A 15,310-nucleotide genomic window follows, 5' to 3' on the forward strand; every position below is an offset into this window, starting at 1 on the left:
CTTGGAGAGTAGCTTGGGCTAATTATAATTAGCACCACCTTGTTATATGGCAGATTCTTATGCAACTTTCTTAAAAGTAAAATTTCTATAGTGACCTATAACAAAATTGTTACTAAGCAAGATAGACACCACAGAAATCAACAATGTTAAATGATCTTTTTTTTTTTTTTAGAACTCAATATAAAATGTTGAAGTTGCAATCTAAAATTGCAGAAGTTGAAGCAGATTTATAGATTGTTGCAAATTAAGCTTCTGCTGCCATTTTATTTTTTCCTAAGTCTAGTTGTTGGGGGAAAGGAGGTGGGTTGGGAGGGTCTGGGTCAAGACCACAATTAACAGGACCCCCACTGTAGTTTGGAACTATCAGGAAATGTGCTGTGGTCCAGTGCTGACTTTGAAAAGCAGTCCGTCCTTCCTCAAGTGGGAGCATCTTGAGTTGGTGTTTTTTTGTTGTTTTTTGATAAATCACAATTTAAATTTTAAAACCAGCCATGGGAGTGGTGGGGTAGTGGGAAGCTGGCTAGACTGCAAAATGAATTGGACCCAGATTAGTATTCTTTTAAGGTTCAAACACTGTTCTGAAGACCTAGACTAGAGACATCTGAAGTTTTACAGTCTGAATGAGGACATACTGATAAATGTAATGTTAAGGGGAAAACGTTATTTTTGAGAAGATTATTAAATATGTATGAAGTACAAACTGTCCAGCCCAAGCTGGACAATGTACGTAATTGTCATTGTATAATTATGTACATGTTGCTGGGTAATGTACATAAAAAGATAAATAGAAGATGGTTCTTAGTAAAAAAGGTATGCAATTACTGTGGCCAAGATCAAAAGGTAACAACAGAGGGTTCAGATGTCTATTGCTTACAAATGATGTCTCACATATCTCAAATACACATCTAAAATTGAGCTGTTTATCTTTCCTCTATTAATTTCTCTGTCCCCTGCACATTCTCCCCCAAATAACTTAGCACCAGATTATTTCTCAACTTTGATTCCTTTCATTCTCTTATATAGGCGAAATCATCCATTAGTAAACCCTTTTGACTCTACCTCCATTATATGTAGACTTTGCTGGTGGTGCTAGTGGTAAAGAACCCTCTTGCCAATGCAGGAAACTTAAAGAGACTTGGGTTCGATCCCTGAGTGGGGAAGATACCTTGGAGTAAGGCATGGCAACCCACTCCAGTATTCTTGCCTAGAGAATCCCATGAACAGAGGAGCCTAGCAGGCCATAGTCCATAGGGTTGCAAAGAGTCCGATATGACTGAAGTGACCTAACATGCACATACTCTTGGTAGATCCATAGCATCCTTTATTCAGGGACTTATTAACTCCATTACTAAAACATTATTACTCTTGCTTCCCTGGTGGCTCAGTTGGTACAGAATCAGACTGCAAAGGACACCCAGGTTTGATCCCTGGGTTTGGAAGATCTGGAGGAGGAAATGGCAACCCATGCCAGTGTCTTGCCTAGGATAATCCCATGGACAGAGGACCATGGGGGGCTATAGCCCATGAGGTCGCAACAGTAGGACATGACTTAGCGACTGAACCACCACCACTATTCAGTTCAGTTCAGTCGCTTAGTCGTGTTCAATTCTTGGCAACCCCATGGACTGCAGCACACCAGGCCTCCCTGTCCATCACCAACTCCAGGATCATGTCCTGGAGTCATGTCAATACTCAAACTCATGACCTTTGAGTTGATGATGCCATCCAACCATCTCATCCTCTGTTGTCCCCTTCTCCTTCTGCCTTCAATCTTTACCAGCATCAGGGTCTTTTCAATTGAGTCAGTTCTTCACATTAGGTGGCTGAAGTATTGGAGTTTCAGCTTCAACATCAGTCCTTCCATTAAATTTTCAGGGTTGATTTCCTTTAGGATGGACCGGTTAGATCTCCTTGCTGTCCAAGGGACTCTCAAGAGTCTTCTCTAACACCACAGTTTAAAAGCATTAGTTCTTCAGCATTCAGCTTGCTTTATAGTCCAACTCTCACATCCATATGTGACCATTAGAAAAACCATAGCTTTGACTAGGCAGACCTTTGTTGGCAAAGTAATGTCTCTGCTTTTTAATATGCTGTCTAGGTTGGTCATAACTTTTCTTCCAAGGAGCAAGCATCTTTTAATTTCATGGCTGCAATCACCATCTGCCGTGATTTTTGAGCCGTAAAAAATAAGGTCTGTCACTGTTTCCACTGTTTCCCCATCTATTTACCATGAAGTGATGGGACCAGATGCCATGTTCTTAGTTTTCTGAATGTTGTTTTATGCCAACTTTTTCACTCTTCTTTTTTACTTTCATCAAGAGGCTTTTTAGTTTCCTCTTCACTTTTTGCCATAAGGGTGGTGTCATCTGCATATCTAAGGTTATTGGTATTTCTCCTGACAATCTTGATTCCAGCTTGTGCTTCATCCAGCTCAGCGTTTCCCATGATGTACTCTCATATAAGTTAAATAAGCAGGGTGACAATATACAGCCTTGACATACTCCTTTCCATATTTGGAAGCAGTCTGTTCTATGTCCAGTTCTAACTGTTGCTTCCTGACCTGCATACAGATTTCTCAAGAGGCAGGTCAAGTAGCCTGATACTCCTATCTCTTTAAGAATTTTCTACAGTTTGTTGTGATCCACACAGTCAAAGGCTTTGGCATAGTCAATAAAGCAGAAGTACATGTTTTTCTGGAACTCTCACTTTTTCGACCGCCACTATTACGTATCTTAAATCTCTCCCCTTCTCCACTTTGCCTGTACCTCTACCACAGCCTCCTAAGTAATTGGTTTTCCATTTCCATTGTGTCCCTTTCAGTCCATCTTCTGTAACAGCAAGTATTGCTGCATTACTTAAAACCCTTCAGTGATTCCACTGCCATCCTTAAGAATGAGTCCAATTTCTTAGAATGGGTTAACAAGACTGCAAGGAAAGACCCCCAAATACCTCTTCAAATCTTTTTGTTTCACTCTCCTACTTAATTATTATAGTTGTACTGGTTTTTTTTTTTTTCCCAGTTCCTCCAGTTCACTAAGTTTTTCCCCTTTTCTAGTGCTTAGGCACTAGAAGATTACTCTGCCTGAAATGCTCTTCAATAATTATCCTATGGCTTTTCTTCTCATTATTTAGGTTCAGACATAACCTATCCAGAGGTGCCATTCCCTGACCGTCTTATTAAAAAAGATGTCTTTCCTATGGTTTTCAGATTCTTGTTTTCTTATCTGGTTGGTTTGCTTTGTTGTTGCCTGACTCCCTTACTAAACAGAAAGCTCAAGGCAGGATCTCTTTTATGCTATTCTCAGAGATTCTCAGAGTATTCTCAGATTGTATTCTGAGATTGGTATAGGTCATCTCTATAGAAGCCTCAATGAATGTTGAATGAATAAAAGGAAGATAGTTGTTTATAATGTGATTTAACTTTTCCTTCCCATTACTCTTTAGCATCTTCATATACTTAATGTTTGAATATTAGAACTGGAAAAAATTTTAGAAATCAACTAGCCTAATGTCCTTGTTTTTTCAGAGAAGTCAACCAAAGCAAAGAGAAGGCAAGATTACCCAGCTGGTTTTTGGCAGTTCAGAGTCTAGAATCTAGTTTCTCTGACTCTATATTTTCACAAGAAATTTCACCTTGGATTGAACAACTGTGGCCCTGTCTCGCCTTGGTGGTTGTATTTTTTTCATAGCAGAGGTAGTTAAGAATTAATTCCTTATTCAGGATTATCTGAAAATGGGTTTATCCACCCAAGTAAAATTTCTCACAACTGAGTTACCCAAACTCTGACTTTTTGTTGTTGTAATTAACATACAATATTGTATTAGTTTCAGGTGTACAGCATCGTGATTCTGTATTTTTATACATTATGATCACTACAGTAAGACCAGTTACCATCCACCACCGTACAAAGTTGTAATATTATCGACTCTCTGCCCTATATATATATTACATCACTGTGACTCATTTATTTTATGGCTGGAGCTTTGTACCTATAAGCATGTTGGAAGTAAATCTTGCTGAAGAATGATGGATTTTCCAATATTCACATACCAAGGACCCCAGACATAATCTTTACTCACTGACTCTGGTTTGTTCATATCAACATTGATTATTGTACTGTCTGAAATACTGCCTTGCCCTCAAGAGCACGTTGAATGGATTTTTCCCAAGCCTTCGCATGCTGTTCTTTTTCAGAAGTAAGGCATCTGAGGGTAGTAACCAGCTTTTTTCTGGATGTGGCCTTTGGGACTGTTTTCTTTGATGCCGGGAGGCTTGTTTCATTTCCAGCTTCCTGTCTTTGTTTCTGGCTGTAATTGCCAAAAAGCACACACCACAATAAATGGGTTATTACTGTAATGCAATACTCCTTGAACTGCCAGCCCTACCTATCTTAGGAAAGTCTTTAACACTTTTGAAAAGATATCAATTGTTGTGTTATGTGGTCCAACCAGAACGTGAATTTAAGAAGTTATAAATTTTGAGAACGAGGCTGAATACTTAGTTTTCTCTTCTGCACACATTCCAGAAAATTATATATGCTGATGAGATTCTCCTGAAGAGTTAAAATGGAAGAGCAAACTTTACCTTGTTCTTTTACCTGTTTTTCTTGATTAGTTATATAAATACAAGTAAAAATGTGATGACTTCTCAATTATTTTGAATGATGGAAAGATCACTTGCTGGATTTACACGTAGAAGATACCAGGAAAAGATAGAAGTTTGGAACATATCTTGACTATTTCAGATATATGAATATTCAATTTCAATCGAATATTTGAATATCTTCACTATTTCAGATACTAAATATATTAGATGAATTAACACATTTAATCCCCCAAACAAGAGGACTAACAGTGCAAAGTCTTCATTTGATTTAGGGTAACCTAGATCATGGTGATCTTCATGAGAACTGACTTCATTGGCCTTGTGAAGGTGGAAGCCACATTGCAGGGGGCTGAGGAATGTGTATATAAGGTGTAGAAATTAATATTGCATGTGTAGGCAGCTTGTTTAAGAACTTTAATTGTGAAAGGGAAGAGGGATAAGACAATAGATGTGGAGCAAAGATTTGGATGTTTGTAACTGTATTTTAGAACATGAATAGTATAGACTTAGAAAATAAGGAGAGAAGGTTCATCTTTGTTTATAGGTAAAAAATGCACATGACTAGATAAAGTTTAAAAATTAATCACTAGCTATAAAATTTGAAAAGAGACCTATGAAAGTATCTAATAAATAATCATGCCTTACGGTTCTTGAAATAACTACCTCCCTGTCCGTACACATTATAATGTACACATAATGTTCATTCAGCATCTCATGGCATCATCTCAGGCTGTTCTTTTAATGTAATGCCTAAAGAGTGTAGGTTTATGAGATCTATATTAGTATTTTCCACTATTTTCATGTCATTTGCCTTCAAAAGATCATCTATTTTTAAGCCATTAATTAGTATATAAACAGATGGCACAACAACTAAGAGATCTTTTTTAGAGTCAGAGGTTTTGGTGTATATTCAATTAGAACCCCAAATGGTATGCTTCTTTGTTCACACATTAACAAAAGTTATTGCATCCAAAATTTAGTTACAATAATTAAAATATCTACTGACAGCAAGGGAAAAAAGCCTACTGAGAAAAACATTTAAAATTATCATTGCCTATCTTCTGTTAAATGAAATCTTGGAGAGTAAATGTGGCAGGTCTTAGAAAAAGAGGATGTTCTGACACCCCAAGACAAAATACTTGAGCACAGAGCTAGACAGCTCAGGGCTAATTTTGGAACTCAAGAGTCAAAGCAAAATTTTTCTAAAGGCTATCTGAGAAAAAGCAGATTTTAAGTTTACATTCTTTTGTTTAAAGTCAATACGTACAAAATAAGCTCATAAAATTTCCCTATCAAACAATGCCATAATTGTGGAGCAATGTCTTCCTATCGCCCATACTATGCAAAGTCATCTTTCATGCCCTCCCTGTCCTTACCCTAGCATCTTATGAATTACTAAGCTCTGTTAATTACCTTCAAAATACCACTTGAATCTGTCCTTTTCTAACTTCTGTGTAACTCTTCTCACTCTTATTCTTTCCCAACCAGTCTCATTCCTTCAGTTTTTCCTCTGTCATCCTTGCTAATCTATATCTGTCCTATTCCTGGATGTTAATTTCCTTTTAAGACAAATGTAATCATGCATTAAAATATTCCTGATTCGGAGGGCCCTTGGTCCCTACAGCCTACCAGATAAAATCAGTTCACCCTTAGGTCCTTTCTTCCTACCCTCTATATATTCCCTGGGTTTGCATGAAGCTGGACTGCTCTTTTTTCACTAACATTCTTTTTCTTTTTTCTATCAACCTCTGTCATTCTATTCTTTTTTTTTTTTTTTTTTGAAATTTTAAAATAATTTTTATTTATTAATATTTTTAGTTTTGGCTGTGCTGGGTCTTCACTGCTGTGCAGGCTACTCTCTAGTTGTGGCGCGAGGGCTTCTCGCTGTGGTGGCTTCTCTTGTTTTGGAGCACAGGCTCTAGAGTACGCGGGCTTCAGCAGTTGTGGTTCCCAGGCTGTAGACAACAGGCTCAATAGTTGTGACGCATGGGCATGTGGGATCCTCCTGGGCCATGGACTGAACCCATCTCTCCTGTACTGGCAGGCAGATTCTTTACCACGGGAACTCTGGCAGGAAAGGAATCAGGAGATCCTGCTCCAGCACCACCCTCTTCTTCATCTTCTTCAAATTCCAAATTCTCTTCTTCACCAGGTGCTAAAATTCTTCTTAAAGGGACAGGCTGAACATCAAATGGGAATTCTTTATTATATGTAAGAATATTCTTTAGGATTGGTTCTAGCTTCTTCAGATCTTCCGGTTTAAATTCTACCTGGGACTGTGTGGACTGTAAAGCTGCACTTCGTAATTCCAAGCATGTTGCAATTTTGCCTGTGGTTTTCTTTTGTTCTGTGAATTCAGAATTATTGTGTTGAGCTTGGGCCTCTTTTTGTAGGTGTCTTGCTAATACCTGATTCTCGTCTGTCGCCTCCACCAGCTGGCCCCAAGAGTCGAAGTCGGCGCCTCTCCTAAAACTGACGCCCCAGCGCTGCAGCAGACTTCGGGTCACCTCTGACATGGCCGGTCCCCACCCGTCCCCTCCCGCCCCTACCCCCAGGAAAGGCTGGGCTCTAGGGCGCCATCCTCCCCGGGCCTGGCCCCGACATTAACAGGGCCAGGAGGAACCGCTACGGCCACCGCCGCCACCCGCCAAGGAGCAGCCCAAGCCCATTTGCCGCCACTGTCATTCTATTCTTTTCTGTCTTTTAGGTCAAGATTCACTTTTTTCATTAAACTTTTTCGTGTGTTTTTTTTTTTTTTTCTTTGAATTCCTGTAATGTTATTTCTCCCTTAGCACATTCTGTGTTATAATTGTGTATGTATCTGTCTTCTAGTCCCTTGGACTAAATATGTCTTTCTTGTATTTTCTAACATATAGGAAGGTGCATGACAGATGTTTTAATTATTCTTGAACCTTGAAGTATATTGACTAATGAAACATTAGATTGTGATTCCAGTCTGTAATGATGGTACCCTGGGGTCAATTTAAAAGGAGATGTGAGTAGAGGGACCAAGTGGAAAATTTGCATAGGTTCCAGTGTTTTGGATCTGTTTCTCTGTTGGATGTAAGAAAACATTACAGCTGTACTGCTCTTCCTTCATCTCTTGATATGGGCACCAAGCAAACTTGCTGGATTGCTAATGTATTTACATATGCAGATCCCAACAGAAGGGACTTGGGCTACTACAGACCCACCAATTCATATTTGGTTTACTTTGAGCTGAGTTTATTCACCCTGTATGAGGCCTTACAATATTCAAAAGATATATGGGTTAGTGATAACAAGGTCCTTCTCTCAGAAGACTGGAGTAGATTTGGCTTGAACAGCTGTCTGTGTCCAAATGCTGGTTAGCAGAAAACACAATTATATTTTATATTTCTCAGGGACATGTGGGTCCGTGGAGATAAAAATGTTAATTTCAGCAGATGTGTTGATTTTACTCAGGGAGAAGGTGTCAGAACACTGTACCAGTACCAAAAATAGCTTCTTGAATGTCTGAATTTAGAAAGATTAAAAATAAAAACATTTTTACATATTTTTCAAATGGTGGTAAAATATGCTATACTTTACACAAGGACTTTTTCAGTGTACTTATTTATTATTAGGAGTTTCTTGCATAACCTAATTGATAAACATTTCTGCCAAGTTTTCATAAATTCTCAGGGATTTCTCATCTGCCTCTTTCTTCTCAAATTATTTGCTGATATGGAAAGGTTTGTTTAACAGCATTTTGTTATCCACATGCATCTTAATCCATTTTTGAAAAGAATTTGGTTTTGGCTGCTATTCAATTTCAGGAGAGCAAATTAAGCAAGGTGGGTGACTGAGTAGCTGGTTGGCAGCTGGGTTTTAGAATAGTTTTGTTCTTAATCCGGTTTGCTTCAACTGCATATTACTCCAATTTCATTCTTACATTCAAACAACAAAAATAAGGTTTTGCTAAACACTGTGAAATTAAGGGAGATATGAAATAATGTGACTTCTGGATATGGAATCCCATTAGACTGTTGAAAACATATGATACCTTTTTATTATTACACAAAGATGAAAGAAATATACATTGCAATACCACATATATTAGGTTTTACTGAGACTGAAGTCACTTTTCCTGGAAATTGACAAGTAGAATGAAACCATAATATGACATATGTCATTCCTAAGGTGCCTCTAATAATTAGCATGAGGTCCATTATAGAACTGAAAATATGGGTTACCAAAAATATTGACAAAATCTGTCCCTTGGGTTATTAGCTAACCTGACAAATGATTTCTACCTTTCATCCTTATATATTGTATAACATCTGTATTGATTTTTTTTGATCAGGTTCTTGAAGTGTCTTATAAAGAATGTTATATACATACAGACTATTACAGATACCTTAGAAAATCAGAGAGCATCTTTCATAGAAGGTATGTATATCAAGTCATTTGGTGCAATGAAACCAAATCCTCAAGCAAAATGGGAATTTATGGCTCACAGAACTGTAAAGTTGCAGGGGTAGATAGGTCTGACTTTAGTTGTGCCTGCATTCTTGACAGGGCTGTCTCCACCTTTTGACTCTGCTTCTCTCTGTGCTGGCTTCATTCTCTCCACCTGATGGTAGAGTTGGCTGCTGCTTCCTGATCTACATCATCCTTAGAGACTTGAGATGCTAGAGAGAGAACACCCTGTGCACAAATTCCAAAGAGGATTCTGACTTGGCCCAGTCTGGATCCTGTGCTTCTTCTTGGAACAGTCACTGTCTATGTATATTGGAGAGAGGGGGCAAGAGTGGAGCTGGTCGACTGCAGATGTAGAACTCCGGGCAAACCTGGCTCTCATCTTAACTCCTCATCAGGGCTACATGGACCAAGAAGAGTCACTGGGGAAGAGGGAGGGCTGGTCTCCCAGAGGAAGGAACCATAGGCAGATAAAAATCTTCAGTGCACTTAGTCAAACCTAAGCATATTCAGAACATCGGAGGAGGCTAATTTCATTTATTGTTTGAATTCTTTATTTTTTAAGAATTACATTTTTTTTTTTTTTTGCTGTGCTGGATCTTCATTGCTATGCACTGGTTTTCTCTAGTTGCGACAGGTGGGGTCACTCTTTGTTGCATTGTGCAGGCTTCTTCTTGCAGTGGCTTCTCTTACTGTGGAGCACAGTCTCTAGGTTCTCGGACTTTGGTAGTTGCAGTGCATAGGCTCAGTAGTTTTGGTTCAGGGGCTCTAGAGCACAGGGCTCAATAGTTTTGGTGCTCGGGCTTAGTTGTTCTGGGGCATGTGGAATTTTCCTGGACCAGAGATCAAACCTGTATCCCCTGCTTTGACAGGCAGATTCTTAACCACTGGAGCACCAGGAAAGCCCCAAATTCTTTATATAGAAGAAATATAGATTTAGTTTTTCTGTTTAAAAATATTTTTCATTTATATGTAAATTTTTCTGTTTTAAAAAAACTTGCAGATTCTGAGTTAGTAAAGTCTACCTTAATGAGCTCAATTGGTTGTATAACGGTTCAGTTCAGTTCAGTTCAGTCGCTCAGCCATGTCTGACTCTTTGTGACCCCATGGACTACAGCATGCCAGGCTTCCCTGTCCATCATCAATTCCCAGAGATTGCTCAGACTCATATCCATCAAGTCAGTGATGCCATTCAACCATCATCCTCTGTCGTCCCCTTCTCCTCCTGCCTTCAATCTTTCCTAGCATCAGGATCTTTTCCATTGTGTCAGTTCTTCACATCAGGTGGCCAAAGTATTAGAGTTTCAGCTTCAGCATCAGTCCTTCCAGTGAATATTCAGGGTTGATTTCCTTTAAGATGGACTGGTTGGATCTCCTGCAGTCCAAGGGATTCTCAGGAGTCTTCTCCAACACCACAGTTCAAAAGCATAAATTCTTCGGCGCTTAGCTTCCTTTATAGTCCAACTCTCACATCCATATATGACCACTAGAAAAACCATAGCTTTGACTAGGCAGACCTTTGTTGGCAAAGTAATGTCTCTGCTTTTTAATATGCTGTCTAGGTTGGTCATAGCTTTTCTTCTAAGGAGCAAGCGTCTTTTAATTTCATGGCTGCAGTCAGCATCTACAGTGATTTTGGAGTCCAAAAAAATAGTCTCTCATTGTTTCCATTGTTTCCCCATCTATTTGCTGTGAAGTGATGGGACCGGATGCTGTGATCTTAGTTTTTTGAATGTTGAGTACAATTTGGTAACTGAGGGTAATAATTGTTAACATTTATTGAGCACTTTAGTGGAAAAGACCCTGATTCTGGAAAAGATTGAAGGCAAAAGGAGAGGACAGCAGAGGATGAGATAGTTAGATAGCATCACTGATTGAATGGACATGAATTTGAGCGAACTCTGGAAGATAGTGGAGGACAGAGGAGCCTTGTGTGCTAAAGTCCGTGGGGGTCACAAAGAGTCAGGCACGACCTAGCAACTGAACAACAGAAACAACTATTACCACTACTATTTTACAAGTGAGGAAATTGAGGCACTGAGAAATGAAGCAAGCTGTCCCAGGCTACATACAGTAAGTTGTGCATCCAAGATTCCAACCCAGGCAGCCTCTAGAGCCCATGCTGTCCCTAACAGATGTGCCATATTGCTGCCCAAGTCCATGTTATACCTCCATTATCTACTGTTTGTGTTGCTGTTTGCATAGCTTTGCTTTCATTATCTTCTTACCACATGCATAATAAAATCCCAGCTCTCTGCCATGTCCTACAGAGCTATGCATGACCTGGCCCTTGCCTACCTCTCTAGTATCATCTATTACTATTCTACTTTGCTCACTTCTGGCTATTCCTTGGATATGAATCCCAAATTCATTCTAACCTCAGGAACTGAACAAATTCTGTTCCCTGTGGCTGGACTGCCCTTCCCGCAGCTCACTGTCTAGTTTTCTGGACTTCCCTGTCGGTCCAGTGGTTAAGAATCTGTACTTCCACTACAGGGAGCATGGGTTCACACTCCCTGATTGGGGAAGTGCCACATGCCTTGTGGTGCAGCCAAAAAAAGAAAAAGCTACATAGTACATGATTCAATTTATGATACTGTGGAAAAGGTAGAATTGTAGTTATAGAAAACAAACTGTCTAGCTTTCTTTTTCTTCAAGTCTCTGTCTGGTGTTACCTCCTCCCTGATCGTTCTATAATCCCTGTCCTAGTTTATTTTTCTTCATGGCACTATCTACTTATTTTTTCTTATATTTCTCAATCCTCATTTCCACTACAATGCAAACCCCATGAGGGAAAGGATTTTGTCTGTTTTGTTCATGACATGTTGCTGGGATCTAGAGCAATGCCAGACACACAGTAGGTGCTTTGTAGTTACTGAATGAATAAATTTAGTTTATCCCAAGAGTCTATGGGGTAGTAAGGCAGAAAATATATCCTTTTTATAGTTGAGATGGTCTCAGAAAGATGAAATAAATACCTTAAGTGCATTGGCTAATGAGTGGATGGGACTAAGGCGAGACTGAAATCCCTCCCTCTTCATCTCAGGTCTGGACATTTTTCACTGTGCCCCCATGGTCTGCCTGATGTCATCTGTTTTTCTCTTCTCTGCCTCCAGATTGGCTATAAAGCATTTCTGAAATTACTGTCTGTGTAAGTCATCACAATAGCCAAACCACAGCAAGATGGACTATAGTTTGAGAATTCTTAAATTATTGACACTAACACTTGTTGTTTCTTGACATGACTTTTCTTCAGCTAAAACTTTGAAACATTTGTAAATCTGTGTCCTTTTCTCTCCCACTCCATATGTGGTTAGAATATTTAGCTAAACCCAAATGTTTGCTTAACTTGAAAGAGTTATTTCATTTATTCAATATGGATTTGAGGTCCACGCATGTATTTGCAAGCTCAGCCCTAGTGGCTGAGATGATAAAGAATCTTTCTGCAATGCAGGAGATGCAGGTTCAATCCCTGGGTCACAAAGATCCTCTGGAGAAGGAAATGTCTACCCACTCCAGTATTCTTGCCTGGAAATCCCATGGATAGAGGAATCTGGCAAGCTACAGTCCATGGGGTAGCAAAGAGCCCAATAGGGCTGAAGTGACTTAATATGCAAACTTGTATTTACTGGTAGAAGTCATTTCATCTCTCTGGGCCTCAGTTTCCTCATTGAGTAAATGAGGATAATAATAGTACCTACCTCATAAGGCTGTTCTGATGATTAAATGAGATTATGTTAAGTGCCTGACACATAACAATGGCTCAATAAATAGCAGTTATGAGCTGTATCACTATGTTCTGTGCATTCCTTGATGTGAGAATATAATATCGAACAAGCGAGATTTGAGCCCTTCTCCCTTAGAACTTTCAGTCTTACAGGGAAGATAGTTAAACAAATAAACACAACATATGTCAAGTACTCTAAGAGGGTGGGGGGAGTGTCATCCTTGGAGTTATCCTTGATACCCTCCTCTCATAGCCCACATCTAATCCATCAGCAAATCATGGCACCTCTACCTGAACAAAACATCCAGAATTAGACCACATCTCACAACTCTACTGCTGACACCCAATCCTTGATCCCCTCTCACCTGGGTTACTCTATTAGCCTCCTACTTGGTCTCCCTGCCTCCATCCTTGTTACAGTTTATTCCCCACAGGGCACCCAGGGTCATTCTGGTAAAACCTAAATCAGATCATGGCATTTGTTGTAGGCAGAATGATACCCACCCCCCTCAAAGATGTCCATGTTCTAATTCCTGAAACCTATGAATATGCTACCTCATATCACCAAGGGACTTTGCAGATATGATGAAGGACCTTGAAATGCAGAGATTATTCTAGATCATTCAAGTGGTCCAAAACTAATCACATGACTGCTTAAAAGTGGATAACCTTTCCTGGCTGTGGTCAGGGAGACAAGTTAACAGAAGAATAGTCACAGAACTGTACATTACTGGCTTTAAAACTGTACATTACTTCCTCTATTAAAAATAGAGGAAGAGGAATGATACGGAGCCTGACTATACTCTTATTTGCAGAAATGTTTTCTATACGTTGTGTTAGTCATTCAGTCGTGTTTGACTCTTTGAGACCCTGTGGACTGTAGCCTGCCAGGCTTCTCTGTCCATGGGATTCTCCAAGCAAGAATACTGGAGTAGGTTGCCATTCCCTTCTCCAGCGGATCTTCCCGATCCAGGAATCAAATCCAGGCCTCCTGCATCGTAGGCAGATTCTTTACATCTGAGGCACTAGGGAAGCCAATGTTTACTATGTGCCCAATTAAAAATGAGCTAGATGGTTCTAAATGAAATAGCACATGGAATTTTTTGCCTCTTCAAGAAGCTTCCCCGGTAGCTCAGCAGTAAAGAATCTGCCTGTAGTGTAGAAGACTTGGGTTTGATCCCTGAGTTGGAAAGATCTCCTGGAGGAGTGTATGGCAACCCACTCCAGTATTCTTGCCTGGAAAATCCCATGGACAGAGGAGCCTGGTAGGCTACAGTCCACGGGATCGCAAAGAGTCGGACACGATTGAGCGGCTTCACTTTCACTTTCATGGCCCTTAAAGATCGTGACTCCTGATATAGGAGGTCCTCCCTGTTTGGTTATGTGGCCAAATGTCTTGCTGTGACCTCTAGTGAGTCAAAAGGGACAACCCAAGGAAGCAGTTGGCAAAGCATAAGCCAGAGCAGAGCAGCTGTGGGAGGCTGATTTCAGATCCTAAAGTACCTTGTGTTTCCAAGTTTGGGAGTGGGAGGAAGGACGGGGAAGTGTGAATTGCTTATCTCCATAGTGCCACCCACCTCTGCTGCCGTCAAGAGTCAGTCTACAAGCTGCCGACAACTCTGTGGCAGTGCCCTTGCCCACCCAGGCCCCTTTCAGCTGCTAATTATGGAATCAGCTGAGGAGGACAGTGAGGGCTGGTATGTCCATCAGAAGACTGGGGGGACTCTGCATGCCTGATGATCATCTCTGTGGAACTTCTTTGCCAGAAGTTGCCTGGCAGGTCAGCTGTGTCATGGGTGGAAGGGAGGGCTGACTCTGGCTAATTATATGTATGTAGCAATCATGCCAGTGGTGATACACACCCCTTTGGTCAGTGGCAGCATGCCACTGATGCTAGCCCACCCATTAGTTTTGCTCTAACATGTCTTCCAATTCTCTGACAGAGGTTAAGAAAGCTGGAGTCAGAACTGTGAGGAACAGGAGCCGTGGTGGCTGGTACAAGAGGTGTTAGACAATTTCTATTCTTTGAGTGTAGCTAGCTGCTGCTGCTGCTAAGTCGCTTCAGTCATGTCCAACTCTGTGCGACCCCATAGATGGCAGCCCACCAGGCTCCCCCATCCCTGGGGTTCTCCAGGCAAGAGCACTGGAGTGGGTTGCCATTTTCCTTCTCCAATGCATGAAAGTGAAAAGTTAAAGTGAAGTTGCTCAGTTGTGTCCAACTCTTAGCGACCCCATGGACTACATGTATCTTTTTGGTATACATCAAGATTCAGCAATGATGTACTATCTTTTTATTGTTTCATGTTGCTTCATTAATTACATTTTCTGACAAGAATGTAAGCTCCACATTCTTGCAAATGTGGAGTGTAGATATGTTGTGACCAATCCTGTAGAAACCACAGTTCGTTGAAGAGCATTACAGGAGGCTCTGAGGCCCCAGGTGAGGATAGGATGGTTAACTCTTGTACTCCTGGGCACTGCTACTTCTCTAACAGTTTATTCCTTGTTCTTGATATTTTAGGGTTCCCTTGTGGCTC

General features: G+C 40.4%; 1 pseudogene; it reads right to left on the minus strand.

The window, feature by feature from the left end:
• Positions 1-6,392: 6,392 nt before the first annotated feature.
• Positions 6,393-7,257, minus strand: LOC787357 (axin interactor, dorsalization-associated protein pseudogene; annotated as a pseudogene).
• Positions 7,258-15,310: the final 8,053 nt, after the last annotated feature.

This window comes from Bos taurus, chromosome 1 (assembly GCF_002263795.3).
Source record: "Bos taurus isolate L1 Dominette 01449 registration number 42190680 breed Hereford chromosome 1, ARS-UCD2.0, whole genome shotgun sequence".
Lineage (NCBI taxonomy): Eukaryota > Metazoa > Chordata > Mammalia > Artiodactyla > Bovidae > Bos > Bos taurus.